The following is a 10,548-nucleotide window of genomic DNA, read 5'->3' on the forward strand; positions in this document are numbered from 1 at the left end:
AGCATAACACCAAACAAGAGTACAACTCCTTCACGTATCTATCTCTCAACATTTTTATTGGTTCCAAACATTTAATCCCATGCTTGAGACTTACTTCCAGGTAACTGTGTGTGATCTATCATTTGACCTACCTTTCTAGTCATCCCTTCCTCTAAGGCAGTGGTTCTCAACATGCGGGTCCCCAGATGTTGTTGGACTACAACTCTCATCATCCCTGAGCTCTGACCTTGCTAGCTAGAGGTGATGGGAGTTGTAGTTCAACAACATCTGGGGACCCACAGGTTGAGAAAAGCTGCTGTAAGGAACCCACAGAAGCATATTTTCCTCTATAGTAGTTTAGGTCAGGGGTGACTAACCTGTGGCCCAGCACTTGCCGTTTGACATGAAACAGGAAGTGTCTACCTACCACTGCTGCTGCAGCCACCAGCACCACCCACCCTGCCACCTCCACTGCTGTTGGGAAAGCAGCACCATGATCAGTGCCGATTTGAGGTGAGATCTCACCAATTTCCATTGGTGGAGGTGGTCAACGGGGGTGCTGCCTCAGTAGCTTCCAGTGTCTTAGAACAGCCTTGGAGAGTGAACACAGGGCAAGGCTTCCTCTTTCTTTGGCAATCACTCGTAGCTGAGTAAGATTGTCTTCCATTAACACGATTTTAAGAGTAAGTCCATGAGTACCTAGTGAGTAACTTGCTCCAAAGAGAGTTGGAAGTGAATCGAGGCACTTTGAACTTCTGCCTAAGTCCTTCTCTCCTAGGCTTGACCCTTTCAGACTACTGCAGTTTCTTAAAGGGCCAACTCTCTGGCCTGAAGATGGTGACTTCTCCTGTGCTCCACGACCTCCCGCCTGGTGTATTCCTTGCTCTGTCTGACTGATCTTGCCCTTAAAAATACAGTCAACCTGATTGCCTATGAACAAGAAGCATTTGGCTGTGAAACTGCCGCTCACTAGTCCAGCATTCCATGTAAGAACATGTTTTATACTTGACAAGCTTTTATGCTGAAAACACTAGCCTCAACAGGCACTGTGTCCACCAAATGGATCGCAGTCTACCAGGGCTGTCTTACCCATAGGCGCTAGGGGTGTGGGGCACCCAGGTGCCAGGTTCTCAGGGGCACCAGGTCGAGAGTCCGGGGCCCGAGAGTTGAGTCTAGGGAAGAGCCTGTCCATTGGTTGGAGCACCACAGAGGGCTCTTCTGCTGCGGACGGCTCTGCACCGTGTGTTCGGGGGCGACCAAGCCAGCGAGACGCTGAGGCAGCCTGCCTGCTCTGCCCTCTTGCGCACCTGAGACTGGGCAACCTGGGGGAGGTCGCCGGGTGGGTGTTTGCACCCCGGGGCCACATATGCTTCTGACAGCCCTGCACTCTACCTTTTAATCCAGTGAAACTGAATGTTGAAAGATTCAGGACACATAAAGAACTTCCTGATGCAGTGCGTAGTTAAACTATGGAACTCTCTTCCACAGGAGGAAGTGGTGACCACCAACTTGGATGGCTTTAAAAGAGAATTAGACAAATTCACAGAGAAGGTTATCAATGGCTACTAGCCATAATGGTTATGCTGTGCCTCTACCAGTTGGATGCCAATTGCTGGAAATCACAGGAGAGGAGAGTGTTTTTGTGTTCAGATCCTGCTTGCAGGCTTCCCATGCTTGCAGGCATCTGTTTGGCCACTGTGAGAACAGGATGCCGGACCAGATGGTCCATTAGCCTGACCCACCAGTCTCTTACTGTGTTCTTAGTTTCACGTATCCTCTAACCTTGAATAGAACAGGCAGACAGAGAGAGATGTTTCATGAATTTCAAAAATAGAAGCAGAAGCAGAAAAGCTTTGAGGTTTTGTTTATTTACTCCTTTTTTCTTGTTTTATGGAAATTAAAAAGAGCAATTCTCAGATTTATGTTTTCACCAATAGGTGGAGCTAGCTATTCTTCTATCTCCTGCAAAGTAAAATCAGGAAGTTGTGGGAAACCATCAGTTTTCCATATTGTAGAGACATTTATTAGAGAACTTCAGAGCAATAAAATACCAGAGCACTAAGGTGAAACAGGAATAGGTAAGTGTATGAGGGTTAAGTTGGACAGTGAGCCCTATTCGGAAACCCTCTTTGCAACCCAAGTATTTAATTAAGACTTGCGTGTCAAAATATATTACATTTTAATGACATTTCACTCATGAACAGACATTTACTGGTAAGCATCTGTCTTCAGCTTTGTTTTTAAATGGAGACAGATAACAAATCATCAAGACACATTTGTGTAAAAAGACATTATGAATAATATACTTACCATAATTTATGTGCCAAACAAGTATTCACCATTTATGAAACCCAGGGGGGCCTATTGGTAATGTTTCTTTTGAGTGAAATCCAGGTGGCAGATTTATAACTTTCCTGCTTTATTGAAATAGTTCGGAAGGAGAGAGAAATGTGTGGCTTTTGTAGCCGAGGAGGAGAATTAATGAGAGCACGAGATATCCTTATACTGCCTGATTTGGTTTCACACTCCCTATTTCCAAATGAAGTTCCAGGGGCTGCCTTTCAGGGTTTAGTATCTTTTCATTGAGAGAGCATGGAGAGACGGCAGATTTATTTACAAAGAGGATGGCAAAGGTCAAGATAAGGAAGCAGCACGGCACACATCCTATTGCCAAATGGCAACTTGCAGAGCAAAGGCTCCAGTTAACTCCCACTATAAATATATATATTTATAGAGTACATCACTGGTGGATAGAGAGGAGGAAGGACTGCTGCAGCAGGCACCACACTTGACCTCATGCGTTTCCAGACTGTCATATTCCAGCCAATTCAGGCTGCACAATTAAAGCTCACTTGGAGCTCTTGTGAAACACAAACCCATTTTCCCCCAAACACTGGACTTTTTGAGATAAGGAAAGTGATGGAGAAATGCATAGGGTAACTCTTGCTTGACACAACTTCATCTAATCTCCCCACAAACAAATCAGGATGAATGCTCATTAAATAGTGGACATCATCTTTCTGCAGACCAGTCAGGCTGAATGTTCATTAGGCAGGTTGCCTGGAAGCGACCTTACACAAAGTATTAGTGCTGCCCATCTCTTGCTTGCTGAAGGTCCCCGGCTCAGTTCCTTCCATCGACAGCTAAAATAGATTCCAGGTCAGAGGTTTGGGGCAAGACTAGACAAAAACACCCATCGAGACAAACCATGACTGATCAAATCAGACTGAAAAACCACAAAGCATATTCCGCAATAAATCACGGGAAAGATTGTCTAAGCATGTTTAAGGATCCAAGACTACCGCTCATCTTCCTTACTGTATATGTGTATTCTGTATGTGAAAAAGAAATATGGTTTCAATCTTTACCGTTTGCAGTCAAGACAAGAACCTTATTCATGATACTTATCCATTTAATCAAACAACACACAATGCAGGCTATGGTATGAATAAATAGTTCTGTGCTGGCTTTCTCAAGTCTGAGCCCCTTCTCCCCAAACCAATCTGCCAAAGCGGCTGATAATTCCCCACTTTATATTAACAGTAAAGACTAAGGGCTCATCCGTAATTCTACTCATCCCATGCCTAGGAAGCACAAGTCGAAGCTGTTTTCCACTTGTCCTGTGCTTTCGAGGCACAAGTCCCAGTGGTTTTGCCTTTGCTGCTTTCCCCCAGAAAACTTTCTCTTTATCACTAAATTGGAAAAAACGGTAATCCACAGAAAATCCTCTTGCTGTTTGTTCTGATTCAGTATTAAACCATGGGGTTTTTCCAGGGGAAAACTGAAGTGTGAATGAGCCCTAAGGTATTCGTTTGGAGTCCTGGAAAGAAGAGACACTTACTGGAATTGTGGATTAATTTTGTCATATTTTTAATGTCTATAAATTAACTCTGCACCAAAAACATGCAAATTTTAAGTCATAATCATCATACTGAGAGTGAATCCTCTAACTGGACACTGAAGGCAATACTGTAGTTAAATGTTTGAGGCCAAGTCTGTATCAGCAACTGAATATACCACTGTTCCAAAATCCACATACAGAATACAATCGTGATGAAGAAGCTTATTTATTTCTTGAGAATCAGAAATCAATAATTAGTTGAAATTGGTCGAGTTCATGTGATTGGATTCAATTTGCGGATCAAGGAAAATGTTCAGCTCTTCAGACTGTGATTATTAATGTCTGCCTTTATTTGCTCTGTTTTGTTTTACACTGCTTTGTAACTGCATAAAATGTTTTTAAATTGTTTAATGGTTAAATTATTTGATACTTGGAGGCAGTAATTTATTCCTCTTATATATTTCTGGCATCATTCCATCAATGGTTGCCTTACCATTTTTAGTACTACAGTACAATCTCATTTATCAAAATGGCCTATTTGAAGCATCAGTTTAGATAAATTCTTTACATAATACACACTGGGTTATTCAAGACAGTGTTCTTCAGCATTGGGCCTCTGGATGCTGTTGGACTACAACTCTCATCTTCCCTTGCCAACTTAACATTGTTTGAGGACTCAAACTGAAGAACAGTGCTGTAAAACTTCAGAATGATTTCACATGTAGCACATTCGTTATAGAGAAGTACTCAACTTAAAAGCACCGCCTTAGCCTGCACACCTAACTGGCTTCACTGGCTTCTTCACATCTGACAACCCAAGGCAGCAGTATATTACAGTTTTGCCTGAATTTAATTTTAGCCACTTCCTCATGATACCTATTTGAGTGGTAGCCATCTCTTCCTTTAGGAGGCAAGGGAGAAGCATGCCAAAATGTCTCCTCAGGGCAACATATATTCACTGCCTGAAGAAAAATCTGGAATGTTGAACTGGTTTTTCATTGGTAATAGAATCCAAACTGGAGGAATTTCTTACGCCAATATCTCAATGACTTTTATTTAATAGTAAAATATCAATGTGTCTCAATTCCCACCATGTGCAACACCTCCCCGCCACAACCACAGTATCAAGGAGATGGTAAAACATGGGTTTTACATTTAGATTTGAGATTTCCTCTTTACAACTCACAATAATATTTTTTAAATGGAAACTTGCAAATGCCAACCTTGCTTTCTAAGATATCGCTTACAGTTAAATATTTACTATATTTAGCTTGCAGATGAAAGACCAAGGGTGCAGGAACTACTGTATTCCTTTGGAGTGTAGTGAATGTTTATTACTGACTCTGCTGTCAGAGTAAGTTTCTATACACGTCTTCACAAGGAGTTTACTCTTCCGGTGATTGCATTCAGAGGAGGAGAAATCTGAACCACTAACTGGAAGTTCCTGTAATAGCGATCCCGCTTGGAAGGAAGCCTGAACCCATATATTGCATCTCAGCCGGCTCCAACCACCACCACAGATGTCATAGTGGTTTGTCAGTAGAGACAAGGAAGGAAGGAAGGGTTAGGCTATAAAAAGAGAGAAAGTCTGTGAAAAGAATGTCTGAATAAATATGTATGTGGGTGTAGGCTAATACAAGGCAACTGGGATTGAGTTAAATGTAAAGTAGCTTGCATTTCCCCACTGGCTCTCTGCTTAACTACTGCTCACACCACCAGTGACTACATTATACCATCAGTGGTTTCATTACATGCCAGCAAGCAGTGTGCTTTCATCGTAAAGGACAAACACATCTGTTCCAAAAGGGCAAGGGGTCACAGTCAGTACTTTGAGCGGAATTCTCTCTCTCTCTCTCAACGTTTTACTTTCTTTCAGCTTCTCAGATCGTGCTGTGCCCACGCTATTTAACTCTACTAAGGAATGTCACCAATGCGGGTGACCTTTACAGGTGTACTTTGCCTGTCATGTCATGCTTCTCTTTTCTACAGCGATGGCTGGTGTCCATTAGGACTCGTAGGGCACAAGGCAGGGAGGCCAACAGTGGATGAGTCAGCGACGACGAGAGGAAAAGCCAACCAATTCTAGTTTTGTATTCCTGTACTTATCACTGCAAAAGAACAAATCTCCTCAAAAGGGAAGATACAGGAAATGCCTCACATTCCTTCTTTCCGATTGCTTAGCAACCGTGATTAAGTAGCTAAGTTTCCTTAGCAACAACAGCATCTCCAAATCAGCCTAATAAGCCTTGGAACAGGGATTCCCAAACTGTGGCCCGCCAACTTCATTCCAGTGGTCCAGTGGTCCACAACATTTCTGTAAAAATAAAATTAAAGATCATGCAGAACCCAGCACAGTGCATTACAATTGCTACAACCAGCAGAAAAATCTTTATGTGGTCTACCAAGAACCTGTTTGGGGACCATTATCTTAGAATGCTGCCTCCATGCTTCGCTTTCTAACTTTCTTTATAAATGTCAATTTTTTATTTTATTTTAAAGAAAGCTAAGAGTCCAGCCCTTCTGCTGCAGGGGTGGGGGTGGGATTAGGTAGGTAGAAGATGAAAGTGAAGATGAACTACAAAGTGTTCAAAGTTCTACCCCAAAATGAACTTAACTGACTTTTAGTTTTCTGATAATTATGAGGGCTACTTTCAGATGCATTTCAGAGATTTTTGAACTAGTTCATTCCAAGCACTGTTTTGAATTCCCATGTTAGCTCCAACTCCTTGACCTGAGAGGATAAACGACTTATTCTCTTATCCCCAAGTGCATTTAGCAGGGGTGTCAGTAGTCTGGCAATCTTCCCCATAAGGTTCCCATAACTTACAGGTATGTTCAAAGCAGCCATTTTAAACACTACCTTGTCTCACTGAATCAAGTGAGGAAGAAGCCAGTAGCCAATGCTGTGTAACAAATCTTAAAAGGACTTGAAAACCAAGCACTTGTAACATTTGTCTTGCTGTTGAGAAAAATGCTCTCTCCTTTTACTGGTTATACTGCAGACCTAAATGCAAGCAGGAATGACAAATGTGGCAGTACAGAGATTACTGTAATTGTCAAACATAACGCAGGTGTCCTTCATAAATGTCAGCTATGTAACAATGGTTCCTAAGAGATTGGAGTTTTACAAACCTGAACGTTCTATAAGCATTCATCACTGAAACAGACGAAGTGTCATCCCTATAGGCCAAAACAATGCCAAGCGTTCTCAGCCAGACATGTCCAGCCATCCCCAGTTCTAAAATGGAAAACAGAATATTTGTTTTTAAATTATCATGGGAAGTCAAAGCAGAGTCCTACAGACTGGTTTGCAGATTTCAGCCAGAACCTCATTCTTTTTCCTCAGCATTTTCCAAAGGAAAAAGTAATAAAATGAACTATTTCAGAGAAGGGAGAAATGCCACGGTTTTCCCTAAGGAAAATTGCTGTCTCTTAGCAAGTTATATTAGGGTTCCGCAGTTGGTAGATAGACCTATGTAGACAGATATTAAAATAAATTGGCCAGTAAAATAGTAATCATAACACATTTTTCTCTTCAGTATAATCTTGCCACATGGAGCCAATTTCTGTTTAGATGAAGAAACAGTAGGAAGTTTTCAGAACAGCAATATCATACACTGTGAATAAATGTATTTAATTATGATAGATAGGATTATTCATCAGACTGTTCATGGACTTTTACAATATTCATCAGAGTGCTCTGAAATCAGACACATTTCTGTATGTGAGTAATTTGGCATATAATGCTAGTGGCTGCTATGAGGATAGAGTAAGGTTTGGGAAATTAATATATTCAATTTACAAACGACAATACGAAAGACAAGGTTTCATCTGGTAACCATTTAGCAAGTGAATTATTCATCAGTGGAGCTTGATTTGAACTTTAAATGTTCAAGTTTCAACAAACTATCATGCTGTTCTTGTGATCAATCATAGTGGGAGGTATAGTTAGCAAAGTGTCATATCTCCAGCCTGCAAAAACTTAGATTCTTCAGTTTCTCCAATCTCTGGAGAAAAAGTAGCAGGAAGGTGCTGTACCTGTGTGAGGTTGTCCAATGAGTTTATCCAACCAAGGCTCCCTTTACCATGGCTTATTTTGAACCCAGCTCAGTAGAACTTACCTCAGAGCCTGTTTGGGATACCAGGGTTCAGTCCTGAGTTGGAACATTGGAACATGTTCTTGGACTCCAGTTCCCATCAGCTCCAGCCAGTATGGGCAATGCTCCGAAATAATGGATCCTATAGTCCAGACATGTTCAACCGGTCGACCGCGATCAACAGGTAGATCCCTGGGGTGATCCTGGTTGATTGCAGGATTAAATAAAGTGGGCAAGGAATGTCATGGCCCCCGGCGCTTGTTTCCTCTGCTGTTGCTGCAACAGCACAGGTATGGCTGGTGATCAATTTTCAACATACCCCCCTAAAAGAAGCTTAAGAATGCTGACCCCTCCCCAAAAAAGCTCAACAACTCTGGGCAACCCACCCCACACACACTCGTCCTCCTTCCAATGACAATGGGTATGTCACTTCCATTTTTTTTATATACTGGGAGTAGATCACAGTCTCTTGGGAGTTGGGAGTATAGTCCATCAACATATAGTGAGCATCACGTTGACTATCCCTGACCTAATTTTTTATCCAACTCCTTTTCTAGTTGACACAGAACAGCTATACTCAGTGTTCCACCCTTCTGCCCTCTTCTTTTCCTTTTTTCTTCTATCTTCTATTTTTAGTAACTCCACAGAGGCCCAATGCTGTAACAAGATGCTCATCAATTATGAGAAGCCTCTTTTGTCCACAATGTGGGTTTTCAACCACGCAAATGGATGATGCATCTGTTTTTGAAAACATCCAGAGTTTTTCATTTATATTTTTTCTCTTTCATTTTGATTATACCATTGTTCCAGATCATCTTAATATATCACTGGTACAATATCTTGGGGAACACTTGTATCCAAGTAAGTATTCGCCGGTTAATGGTAACCTTTTCCATATGCCACACTCACCACAACCCAAGGTCTTGTTTCTTTAATCAGGTGGCTTGTTTCCAATTTTGCAACCCACTGGGTGTTGGAAAATGCCCAGGGGTGCCTGCAAACCCCCGGAACTCCAAGCATCCTCCAGTATGCGCAACACTGGAAAAGGCATCTCCCCCATTCTCCAGTGTGCTCAGCGACATAAATCAGATGATTTATGCACACTAATCTTCTAGCTTAACACAGCAAGAAGCGTGAAACATCATAGTCTAATCTACTATTTATTTACACACTATGTACAGACAAAGGCATAATGGCATATGTTCTCTCCAGCTCTCAGAGAACAAGCAAAACAAAGTAAAAGCAAAAGTACAGACAACGAAAGAGAGAAGGCTGTCTTCTGTTCCCACAGTCTTCTCAGACAGACATGTGAATTATACCAATCACAAAATGCAGCATCGGAGGAGTGAAATTGCTAACACTGGGATGGCAGGGAGACTTGTTTGAAAGAAGAAGTTATATGAGAAATCATTAGGTGGGGAAAAGTTTACGTCCCAACTACCTGTTCTCCTCTGCAGATGCCCTCCATCCCCGCTTTAATATTTTTACATAAACACAAATTTGGCAACCCCCTATTTGCCTCATAATTCCACATCACAATTAGACTAATTTGTTTTATTACTTATTGAAACTGTTATCTCCAAGCAGCATTATCCAATAGGCATGTGGAGTGCTTAAAAGACTGAGTACACTGCTCCTGCTGACAGAACAGACATCCCAGGTTTGTGCATATCATCATGGTCCTAAACCACAGTTTGGCATTTTGCTCAGCCCCCCCCCCCCCGGAACTGCGCCCTAACAACTTCCCTGCCTAAAACTGCAAAAACAAAGGGTTGACAAAAAAAAAAGATAACTACAATACATCATTGGTAGACTAGTTCTTCTTGTGCAGACCACATGTATATGAACAAATACATATTTGGTACTAGTGTGTGGTTTATCTGATATACATAGTAGCGATCTACTTTCTCTGCCTATGAGAGAAATATTACCAGTTGTTTTACATTTAAGAAGCTGTTTTAGAAAAACTGAACTCTTCTTAGGGCTCGTCAACACTTCCATTCACCCCACCGCTTTCTCCCAGGAAAACCCATGGTTTAGCACTGAATCAAAACAAATGGCAATTGGGTTTTTCACAGATTGCTGTTTGTTCTGATTTAGCACAAAGAAAGGGTTTTCCATGGGAAAGTTGTGGGACGAAGGCAAAACCACTCAGACCCTTGCCTAGAAAGCATGGAACAAGTGGAAAATTACTTGGATGCATGCTTTCTAGCCCTTATAGATACATATTCTGTTATACCTAAACCTCACCCTATATAGGTTTTGTTGAAAAATCCGTCTAAAAATATTGCCCAAATTTGGGTCGGTAGGCTCTCCAGTTTTGGAAAATCCAAAATGCACCCTTTTCCCAGATTCATACTCACAATTCACAGATGTGAATAGCAAGGAAAGGCGAGAGAGAGAGAGATGGGGGGAGAGGGAGAGAGGGAGAGACCTCCCTTTCCCTGGTCTCTGCCACACTGCAGTGCCCTGAAAAAAATTGCACCTGCCATCCATCTTTGAGTTCTGCAGCTATTTAAAGCACAGGAGTTTACTGAGGGTCAGGCGCTGGCAATGTCAATGTATATAGGTAGCTGCACCAAGTGAAATGCAGAAGGAGGTAAGAGTCTCCTTTGTGTTAACATCCATGAA

Source organism: Podarcis muralis, chromosome 9 (assembly GCF_964188315.1).
Source record: "Podarcis muralis chromosome 9, rPodMur119.hap1.1, whole genome shotgun sequence".
Lineage (NCBI taxonomy): Eukaryota > Metazoa > Chordata > Lepidosauria > Squamata > Lacertidae > Podarcis > Podarcis muralis.